Source organism: Rhinolophus sinicus, chromosome 4, assembly GCF_057876585.1.
Source record: "Rhinolophus sinicus isolate RSI-liver-muscle chromosome 4, RSI-T2T, whole genome shotgun sequence".
Taxonomy (NCBI): Eukaryota; Metazoa; Chordata; class Mammalia; order Chiroptera; family Rhinolophidae; genus Rhinolophus; species Rhinolophus sinicus.
This window is the reverse complement of record NC_142504.1, coordinates 40,572,489-40,584,773: the sequence shown is the minus strand read 5'-3', so window position 1 is coordinate 40,584,773 and position 12,285 is coordinate 40,572,489.

Sequence of the window (12,285 nt, the reverse complement as noted above, 5' to 3'; positions counted from 1 at the left end):
TTCTTGCAGTTCTAGGGTGTAATATGAGGGAAGAGGACTATAGTGTGTGCTTAATATGCTTTTTAGTACAATGATATGGTATAATATCAAGTTATATACACTTGACACTATATATATATAAACATTTCTCATTCATAAACATGGCACTATTGATTTAATATACTTAAGAAAATTTAACTTATTCTTGTACTACTTTAAGTATAAATTAATCAATTAAACATCTATTGAGTATTTACTACAATGTGTCTAAAACTAAGCTAGAAGCCACAGATATAATAAGTAGGACATGCCTTTTTTTTTTTCCAGTCCCAAAAAGCTTACCATTTGGTTAAGATGCCAGCCAGATAAAAATACAGAATATATTTTTATATGGATATATTATAAAATGAGATCTAGAGTAGAAGCATATTCAGGAGTCTTTCTGAAGATTAAAAAAATCAATAACATTACCTATGCCTTTGAAGGATCAAGATTCAATATTTATCATTGCTTATTTGGCTTGTATTCATTGTCAATTTCCTCTGTGCTCTTCACCTGAGTTCAGGAACTCTCTCACTGGGACGATAATGGTTTTTGTTAAGGCTTAATACTTTGAGTCCCTTGGCTTCCTACGGTCATATTATCTGAGCACACGAGGTCTTTCTGTTGGTTCCCATTTTTTTATACATTCTCACATTGACTCTGCCTTTTTCTCTTGTGAGTTGGATGAAAAGCAAGGACCTGCAACCAAGACTACTCTACCCAGCAAAGCTATCATTTAGAATCAAAGGGCAGATAAATAGCTTCCCAGACAATAAATAGCTAAAGAACTTCACTATCACCAAACCAGTATTACAAAAAAATGTTACAGGGACTTTTAGTAGAAGGAGAAGGAGAAGGAAGGGGGATAGGGAGGGGGAGGGGAGAAAGGGGAAAGGAGGAGGAGGAGGAGGAGGAGGAGGAGGAGGAGGAGGACGAGGAGGAGGAGGAGGAGGAGGAGGAGGAGGAGGAGAAGAAGAAGAAGAAGAAGAAGAAGAAGAAGAAGAAGAAGAAGAAGAAGAAATAGATCAACAATATAAATAATAAAATGGCAATAACTACATATCTATTGACAATTACTTTAAAGGTAAATTGATTAAATGCTTGAATCAAAAGATAAAGTAGCTGAAAGGATGAGAAAACAAGATCCTTACATATGCTACCTGCAAGAGACTCGTTAGAGATTGAAAAACAGACACAGACTGAAAGTAAAGTGATGGCAAAGGAAAGACATTTCAGTAAAATGAAAAAAAAAAAAAAAAAAAAAAGCTGGGGTAGGAATATTTACACCAGACAAAATAGGCTTTAAAACAAAGGCTATAACAAGACAAAGAAGCACCTAATAATCCCACTTCTGGGTATTTATTCAAAGAAACCCAAAACGCTATTTCAAAGTGATGTGTGCATCCATGTATTCATTGCAGCATTGTTTACCATTACCAATATGGGAGGCAGCCTGGGTGATTGTCAATGGATGAATGGATAAAGAGTAGATGGTACATAGATACAATGGAATATTGCTCAGCCATGGAAGGGAATAGGTTCTTGCCATCTCAGTGTCATGGATGGACTTGGAGAGTATTGTGCTGAGTGGAGTATGTCACACAACGAAGGGCAGATGTAATGTGATTTCACTTATATAAGGAATGTAAAGAAAACAAAAAACAAAAAAGAAACAAATTCATAGATACAGAGAACATTTTAATAGGTGCCAGATGGGAGGAGTGTTGGGGGACTTGGTGAAAAAGAGGAAGGTATTAAGAAGTACAAATTGTTTGTTACAAAGCAGTCATGGGTATGTGGGGTATGGCATAAGAAATACAGTCAAAAATATTGTAATAACTATGCATGGTGTCAGATGGGTACTAGATTTATCAGGGTGATAGATGGTAGGGGCTTTGGGGAGACAGGGTGGAAAGGTGAAGGGAAGTACATATAGTAGCTACAAAATGGTTGTGGGGATATAAAATAAAGAGTAGGGAGTTAAAAAAAGAAAAAAGAAAATCCACTAGTCTCAGATAGTAGGATCCCTGCTGAAGACACCCTGACCTTGTGCATTCTCTATCCTGCAGTGACTCTGAACAAGTCAGAGAAACGATTAGCAAGCTGTGGTGGGAGCGGTGGAAGTGCAAGACCAGGAGGGAAGGAGCCTCAATTTTAATTCAGTTTTAGAGGCTTGTTAATAGAAACTATTACCTAGGTTGTATGCTGTCATCACAGCCTGGGGAGCTTTTCTTATCACAAAGGGAGAAGAAAAGTCATGGAATGTCCCTCACTGTCTTCACCATGGCCCATGCTTCCTTAGCTCCCTCATCCATGAGAAGTCAAGTTAGCAAACTGAGTAAATTTTTAGGGGATAATATGAAACACAGTCCCACAATCGTACATGTTTAGAATGTCTTCCGAAACAAACACTGGGTATAATTTGCTTCCAATATAAATTCCTTGGAGATGAAATGCAGTTGGTTTGGCATCTTTCAGGAGGGTATCTCTCTGTCCAGAGGATCAGGTCATGTGTCCCAGTGCCTACCTGGATGGAACTAAGAAAGCATCCTCAATGGGAGGGAAAGTGGGCCAACAAATACAGTGCCTGTGGCAAGGCTCTGTTATCTTTAAATTTTTCTTCCTTTTAAAATAAAGCAATATAACCAGTTTGGTGTGGAGCAGGAATGTGCAAGTAGATTAATAGAACAAAATAACCAGTAACAATTTTTTTTAAAATTTTAAAAAACATCTGCTGTATTAGTGCAGGTGGCATAAATCTTTGAAATTATGTATAAGGCACATTTCCCATCTTTTTCTTTCTCTTCATCCCTACTTTTTCTATCTAAAAAGTGAGTTTGCCCACAAAAAATATTCCTGCCTGTTTTTCTAAAAATGTATGCTGATTTTGTTTTCTCAATAGTGGGAGATCAAGTATGATGTATATTAATCTGAAATAAATAAGCTCATATATCTATATCTATATATATATAGAGAGATAGATATATAGATACCTCCATATATATATTTACACATATATACATATATGCGTATATATACATATGTTCAATCTTGAGAATGGGTTTGTACTGGGAAAAAGCATCAATAGACTGTCAACTTTTCAAGCAAAGACCTCTCAGTATATGAGTATCTAGGGATTTTGCAAAGGCTATTTTCACATCATAAAATGTCTCAGTCTGAATTTCTTGGCAACTTTTGTTTCTGACATTTTATTTTTTTCAATTCAAAGACATCTCAAAGTGTCATTATCTTGAAGAACGTAACATTACATGAGTCCAAATGAGTACAGAAACTTTACGAAAGCTCCATGAGCCAATGTGCACCTGCCATCTTCCCTGGAGACCCACTCCTGAGTGATTTCCTTACATAAACTAAAACTTTTTATAGATCATACAGCAGTAGTTCCCAACTGTTATGGAGCTGTAAAATCCTTTCAGTGTTTGATTTTTGCCTTCCACTTCAAGCATTTTGGAAAAAAATTTGAAGAAATTTTAAATTAACCTAATCTTGTTTTAAAAACCCTGTGATGAAATTAGAGAAAAAGCATAAAAAATAGATTGTAAGGTAATTATTAGCTCTTCTTTTTAGATTGAGTTTGCATTTCTGGGCAAACAATTGCTTCCAAAGATGGTATCTCCATTTATACCTCTGATACATATATCATCACTCCCACAAGATGTATTTCATTCATTCATTCATTCATTCATTCATTCATTCATTCATTCAATGTTTGATGACCAAGACGATGTCAACCATGGTTCTAAGGTGCTGAATAGTGATAAAAAAGACAAAATTCCTCCACTGAAGGCTTTTACATTTCAGTGTGTGAAACAGAAAATAAAACATTAAATAAGTAGATGTCTAGTATCTAGTAGCTCACAATTTTCTTTAGCACCAAGCAAAGTGCTTTGTACATAGTATGTGTTTAATAATTGTTTGCTGAAAGAGAGATGTAGCTTGGCTTGCTCTTTACTATTGAGCTACTTATCATCTTTGCTGAATGAGAATAACAATAGGTATCTGTGAGGTTTCTGTGATGATTAAAACAATATAATGCATTTCATATGTAAGTCACAGTGCCTTGTGTGTAGTAAATGGTGTCAGTTCACTTCAGCACAAAGTTACGTACAATAGATTGTGTTATGGAAATGGAGGCAAGAAGTTAGTGATGTTTTGGTAGGTGGTAAGATACAGCTAAGTAGGGAGGGCTGGACCTGAATGCATCATGAAGGATAAAATAAAGACCTGTCAATTCTTTCTTACCTTCAAAGATGGTAACTGACAATTTAGAACTGAAACAAAAGATACAAAATAATAAGATTTCAGTTAATGATTTGAATCAGTCTGACAAGTAATTGATAGCTTTGTAAAATGGGAAATACATTAGTATTGGTGTGAAGGCTATAATGGTTAACCAGGCAGTTCCACAGCTGTATCTGAAAATTAGTCTTTTCCATGTGGCTTTAATATACAATCTGAAGTGGTGAAAATACTCAGAATGGGAGAGATACCAAGTAGGAGAATAAAATGCATTGCAAGTATTAAAACTTATATTACTTGAACATTGCACTATTTGTACTTCGTCTTCCCTTTTATCATTATTAATAATTAATTTTGATTATAATATACATTTTAGTTCATTAATTCAGCAACTATTGAGTACCTCAATGTGCCAGCAAATGTATGTGTACTTTAAACTGGCATACCACACAGAAATCCTTTAATATGAGACAAACTCCCCTGTATGTTATAATATAAATTAATAGACAGCTGACCCTTACAATCTTTGTATTTAATTTGATGCCTGTTGTCCAACCATATAAGAGCTTTTATTTGCAAATTTTGTGCCATGGACATAGAATCAAGTGGAAAGCACTTAATAGAGAACTGGTCCCACTTGGTTTGAATCTCAACATCTGTCTTCAAATTAAAAACCTATAGGGGAAAAAATTGACACATTGTAAATCTATGATAGTGTCAGTTGGTAGAATTTAACCAATGGTACTTGAGATTGTAATTACATGAATAGAGTCAAAGTGTTTGACATGTGTAGATTCCATACACAAACTTAGTTCATTTGCTAAATTCACCTATTTTTATTAAAAGGTAAGTAGGCGCCATAAATCAGAAAATTATAATCCTTCACTGCTGGAGAACCAAAATAAACAAGTGAATAAGTGTAGTTGCAAATACTGAATAATTGAATCCGCACCCCAAAAGTATTTCTTTAGCCTCCAAGAACTTACTTGTTAGAAACCACAAAAAATATGCTTTTCTTTCTAAACTTTCTCATGAGCTATAGAGAATAAAACCTGGTTGGATAGGAGAAAGGAAGTAATATAAAATCCAATGAATAGACTCACATGGAGAAATGTGGACAATCTACTTATTCAGGAACATTTTCTTAACAACAAGTCTTTTCTGCCCCTTTCTCTTAACTTTGAATTCCCAGTTGAGTTGAATATTATATTTTCTTTTTTGGATTGATTCCCTAAATTCTTTGTTAATTGAAAAAGCTAATATTGTATGAATTCTTCAAATGATTGTGGTTTCAAATGAAAGGTACATTCATAAAAGAACTTTAATTCCTCTACTTTTGAAATGAGAACACTATTAATCTTAATTACATTTATTATAGCACTTAATATTTAAAAACTGAGGAGTAACTTTAAAAAGAGTAAAATCTAACTTAAAACAAAAGACTTTCCCTTTGAGATACAACAGAATTATGTTTTAAATATGGTGACTTTTTCTCTAAAGTATTTAAAGCTTGTTTCATTTAAAAAAACTTTGGGCTTCTTATCCATTGTTAACTAACTCAACTCTGAAAGTTAGCCAGATTAACATCTGCAGTTAGCTACATAATAAAAATATGTACTGTTGAAACACTTGAGCAAAAGCTGAACCTGAAATTAAACTCTCTGGGTTAATATTTTATTTCACAATTTCTCAACCATCTCTCAATTTTATCAGTGCTTTCTAATTAATATTTTTACTAGCTTGATCACATGTATAGTACATTAAATGCAAAAATAAAATAGGAAAACATAAGTATATTGAAATATTTATGCAAATATAGGCAGAAAGTTAGTAGTACTGTGAATTATCAAATACAAATTTTAGAATGGTGTGTAAAAACTCATCAATCTACAATGATGTTATGTAAAATAATTCCCATGTTTCTGAAAGTTACCAGCTGCTGAGTACCCCAAGTTATCTAATATATAGGAAAGGAAACTGCAACTTCCCCTTTTTCACATGTACCTCTAATCCCACTCCCATTTGGCAACTATCAAAATGTTCTCTGTAGCTATAAATTTTTTCTGTTTTGTTTGTTTGTTTGCTTTGTTCTTTAGATTCCACATATAAGCGGAATCACATTGCATCTGTCTTTCTCTGTCTGACACGTCACTCAACACAATACCTTCCAGGTCCGTCATGCTGCCACAGATGACAAGAACCCATTCCCTTCCATGGCCAAGCAGTATTCCATTGTATATATGTACCACCTCCTCTTTATCCATTCTTCCATCCACAGACATCCAGGCTGTTTCCACATCTTGCCCATTGTAAACAGTGCTGAAATGAACACATGAATGCACACATCCCCTCAAAGTAGCAGTTTGGGTTTCTTTGGATAAATACCCAAAAGTGGGGTTAATGGGTCCTTCTATGTCTCTTGTTATAGCCTTGTTTTAAAAGTCTATTTTGTGTGGTATAAGAGTTGCTACCCCAACTTTTTTTCATTTTTTTTGTTTCCAGTTTCATGAAATGCATTTCTCCATCCCTTTACTTTCGGTCTGTGTGTCTTTTGATATGGAAGTGAGTCTCTTGCAGGCAGTATATATGAGGGTCATTTTCTTATCCTCTCAGCCTCCCTATGTTTTGATTGGAGCAATTTAATCAAATTACCTTTAAAGTAATTGTCAATAGATATGCAGTTATTGCCATTTTATTAGTCATATTGTTGATCTATTTCTTCTTCTCCTCCTCTTCCTCCTCTTCCTCCTCCTCCTCCTTCTCCTCATCTTCCTTCTTCTTCCTGCTTTTGATATTCTTTCTTTGTCATTAACCTTTTAATTATTATGTGCCTTGCTGTGGGCCTCTTTGGGCCTGTTTGGGACTGCATTTCCTGGGCTTGTATGTCTTATTTGTTTTGCCAGGTTAGTGGAGTTTTCCGTCATTATTTCTTCAAATACATTTTCAATTCCTCTCTTTTCCTACTGGTACTCCTACGATGCAAACGTTGACAAGCTTCATGTTGTCCCAGAGGCCCCTTAAACTATCTTAATTTTGAGGGTTCTTTTTTATTTTTGCTGTTCTGATTGGGTACGTTATCTTTTAAATCACTGATTTGAAACTCTGCTTCATTTAATCTACTATCAATTCCCTTTGATGTTTTCTTAATTTCAGTTGTTGTATTATTCATTTTTGATTTTTTTGTTTTACATTTTCTATCTCCATTTTTATGTTTTCTATCTCTTTGTTAAAGTTCTCCATGAGAACACTGAGAATCCTTATAGCCAATGTTTTGAACTCTGCATCTTTTAGATTGCTTATCCCCATTTTGTTTAGTTCTTTTTCTGGAGCTTTGTTAGGTTTTTTGTTTGTTTGTTTTTTTACATGTTTCTTTGTCTCCCCATTTTGGCTGCCTCCCTGTATTTGCTTCTTTGCATTAGATAGGGTTGCTATGCCTTCCAGTCTTAGTAGAGTGGCCTTATGTAGTTGATGTCCTGTGAGGCCCAGTGGCATATTCTCCATGATCACCTCAGCCAGTTGCTCAAGGTGTGTCCCTTGTGTGTGTTGTGTTTGCCTTCCTGTTGTGCTTTAGCCTTGGTTGTTATTTCCATGTCAATAGGAGGGATTGACCCTTGGGCTGATTTGTTGTGAGGGCTGGCTCTGACTACAGTGAAGGAACTATTGTGCAGGGGCTGACCTTACAGAGCAAGATTCATTTTAGCAGGGCTATGATGTCTGCCCTTTGGATGTTTCATCCTTGGAAGCAGCTGTATGATGCTCTGGCTGGGTCTGAGGCTGGTCAACAGTTTTGCCAGCCCAGAGGCCCCCTGTGTAGGGACCTGAAACAGGCCAAGTTTAGCCTCAGCCTGTCCTCCCTGCCCTGGGGCACCTGTCATGAGACATAAAGCAATCTGCAGTTGGCCAATACCCTCACTGGGCTTGGAGGTTCCTCAAAAAACCAAGGCTGACTGCTCCTTCCGGTTAGTGCCAGACTTGGGGCTTCTCAGCTAGAGGTATGGGACATTCTGAAGCCAGATACTGCTTGTTTGGGTTTTGTGAATATTTGTGAGATTTTAAGAAAGTTGGCAGCATGAGCCAAGACAGGCCATTTGTATGGTAAAGTCACTGGAACAGCTTGGGTGTACCCAAAAGTTGGGTGGGGCATGGTCTCATGAAATCTCCAAGGTGGGGCAAATGAACAGTGTTAGCCAGGTTGATGGGGACTCAGATATGGTCGCCACCTGTGTCTGTATGCAGGAAGTGCAGGGCTCCACAAAGAAATAATGGAGTCTGCCAGCACGTCTGTCTGGGAGAAAGATGCCCGTCCAGCCCTCACCCTGCATCCACACAACTCAGCTCCTCTCCATATGTCCCTGGTGTCTTTCAGGCTGCTGCCCCTGCACTAGAGCTCAGAGGGACTGAGTCCATCAGTGAGGAAATCCGTTCACAGGTCCTATAATAGGAGTGTCTGGGACTCCAACCATCTTCCATCTCACTCAGCCACAATCTGCTGGTTTTCACAGCCAATAGTTAGGGGGCTTCTCTCCCTAGCACCGAAATCCTGAGATGGCAAGCCTGGTGTGAGGCTGGGACCCCTCACTCCTGGGGGGGGGGGTGCTCCGCATCCAATATAGACCTCTCAATTTTTTAACAGTCACAGGCAGGTGTGAGATCAGCTCGTTTCATGTCTCTGCCGCTCTTATCAGTCTCAGGGTGGTTTCTTCTGTTTGTCCTTAGTTCTAAAACTTCGATTCAGCTAGACTTCAGGCTGTTCTCAATGAGGGATAGTCTGTAGTTTAGTTGTTATTTTGATGTGGTGGTGAGAGGAGGTAAGCACAGCATTGCTCTACTCCACCATCTTGACAGGAAATCCCTTGAAGGATATTTTTAAAAGTGAACACACCTAAATGTAAATTGTGCATAACATCAGAGTTATATGAAGGAAATGTGCAATCTAGGATCCTTCTACATAGAAACAAAACAATTATTAAGGAGAGATTAATAAGTATAAAGTCTTTGAAGCTACTAGTAGGCAAATTGAAAAGTACAAAGTTATGAGGCTGAAATATTCCTGAAATATCAAAAATATTTTCATAAAACCATTTTATATGACTGGAATTTGTATAAATATTTTAATTACCATGGAGAAATATTTATATTAACTTCATACATCATAGATATAGTGATATTAGCATGAAAAATACTCTATGAAAAGGGGACATGAATTCTAACATTAAAGCTTTCCATTACTTATCCATTTCTGTGTACAATGGGGGTAGGAAAGCTGAATCTTCTTGAGAAAAGGGAGATGTTCCAGAATTGCCTTTGAGGTGTGTTTAAAACTATGTGATCCATTAATTGCCATAGCACTCAGACCTCTTGTTTTCTTAAGATATAGATTGTTTTGTATTACATGTTTCAGTATCAACTCTTAGCTTATAGTTTTTAACATCCTATAAAAGTCAAGTTTATATCTCTAATGTCCAGCACAAGTAAAGACTTGATAAATAATTTTTGAGTGAATAAATGAGATATATCAATCTCTTCTAGTCTTCCTGGACCCAGTGTTGATTTTTCCATAATACTATATATTTTACTATGAATTTTTACATATTTTAAGTATGTGACAGATGGTTATCTGTCCTATCTATTTATTTCTGATTAATGTAGCTCAATGTTAACATTGCCTGAGTATGGTTATGGTATGAATGTATTATAGGGGATAGGATGATTTATTTTTAAAGTGGGCTCACATTATAACTATAGTACAGAGCTTGCCAATCCAGTTATAGGCAGAAATGAAGAGATCTCTCATGTAAGGAGAGAGTGAGGTAAAGTGTACTTTGCAGTCAGGCAGAAGAGGCATTAATCTAAGTGATAAGATTTGAGACAGCTCCTGATTCCTAATCACTTCTTTTTTAATGTATGATATTGTGACTTAGAGTTTTTGAAATTTTCTCACAGCAATTAATTTATTTATGTCAATATGTACAACCTGGGAGGTTGTTAGAGTCACATTATTAAACCTCTTCAATAATGAGATTATTAATAATGAGATTATTTATGATGAGATTATTGTTAAGGAGCTTATCTCTTTGATAAAGATTATTAAATGTTCTAGATGTTTGTAGTATGTTTTAAGGGACTTGGTTTACCTGTTTTTTTCTGGAATCCATGGGGCAAATTTGAAGAAAGACTTGGAGGCCTATTTACAGCTTTTCCTTTTAAAAATGCACGCTAAGAAGTAAATGAGAGGGCCGGCCCAGTGGCTCAGGTGGTTGGAGCTCTGTGCTCCTAGCTCTGAAGGCTGCCAGTTCGATTCCCACATGGGCCAGTGGGCTCTCAACCACAAGGTTGTCGGTTCAACTCCTCAAGTCCAGCAAGGGATGATGGGATCTGCCCCCTGCAACTAAGATTGAACATGGGACCTTGAGCTGAGCTGTCGCTGAGCTCCCGGGTGGCTCAGTTGGTTGGAGCCTGTCCTCTCAACCACAAGGTTGCCAGTTCGACTCCCGCAAGGGATGGTGGACTGTGCCCCCTGCAACTAGCAATGCCAACTGAACCCGGAGTTGAGCTGCACCCTCCACAACTAAGACTGAAAGGACAACAACTTGAAGCTGAAAGGCACCCTCCACAACTAAGACTGAAGAGACAACAACTTGATTTTGAAAAAAGTCCTGGAAGTACACACTGTTCCCCAATAAAGTCCTGTTCCCCCTCCCCAATAAAATCTTTGGAAAAGAAAAAAAAGAAGTAAATGAGAAAAATGTGTTTGAGTACTCACACCTGTGACAGAAGAAAGTCTTTGACACAAATCTTTTTCTTGCATGAAGTGTGTTTTGGTTTAAATTAAAATTCTAAAAAAAGATTGCTAAGGAAATCAAAGAAATATGTGTAGATTACTGCTTCTATTGTTCAATTATATGAAGCATCCCAGGGACTAGAATATGTCAGGAGTAGCAAGGCTGGGGTAATAGAAGAACTGGAATGGCACTAGTGAGTGGCACCAAGGACTGCTATCGTTTCCTAGAAGAGGTGTCTGGTCCTGGGTATATGAGTATCAGCCAAGATGGTCTCTAAGTAGTTCAGGTAAGAATGTCAGAGTCAGCTTAGGATGAGTGCAGATGTGTAGCACAGAGGTTTGGAGTTGAGTTGGATGTAGAAGAACAGCAGGAACTGAAGGTGGGTTGTAGCATGAGCACTAAACAGAACTTGAAGGGCAAAGCTGTATAGAAGGAACCTATAAAAAGGAAGTGCCATCATCGCAGTTAATTTTCCAAATGAGTTGCCTGCAAATTGGGTGACAAAGGTGGAGCTGTTGGGTTTGTTCCCAGTGAAGTGTACATTTCTAGTGAAGGATGAGCTATAATCTGTTCTGCTGGCTAATGCTGTATGGAATGCAAAGAGGAGTGAGGTGGATATGTGCTTGAGACACAAACGGTGGGGATTCCCAGCAAACAATTTCAGCTTTGCAAATAAGGGTTCTAAAAGTTACTTGCTTCAAAATTTGATAGAAAGAGGGCTATTAGTTAGTTTGGACATGTTTGAATGAGTTACAAGATACATACACACAAGCACATACACAGCAGCTCCTTAGAACCTAGATAAAACAATTTAAGATTTGAGAATCTGCATTTCCAGCTAAATAAGCAACTCCTTCAACAAACCCCTTTACTGTCTTTTTTTCAGATTAACCTAAACTCTAAAATTGCCTTTCTTCTAGCTTCACTCTAACTCTCTTTTGAAAGTTTAGATTTCCTAAAGGAAAGATGATAAAATTAGTTCCCCTTCCACCTTCTTTTACACTTCTCTCTCTACTTTCATTTTCTGGTATTTCCTCTAACCTCCTCTGGGGCTCCTCTCACATGTATCTTTTTTTGCTTTGGCTTCCTCTCTGGAAATGGTCAGAGCCCTATTCTCTGCCATTGTCCTGTGTGGTCTTCTCTTTAGCCCCAAAGTGGAAACGATGAAGAGACTCCTGAGAAATGTTTTTCTTCTGCCACAGTGAACAATCTTCCAACCCTT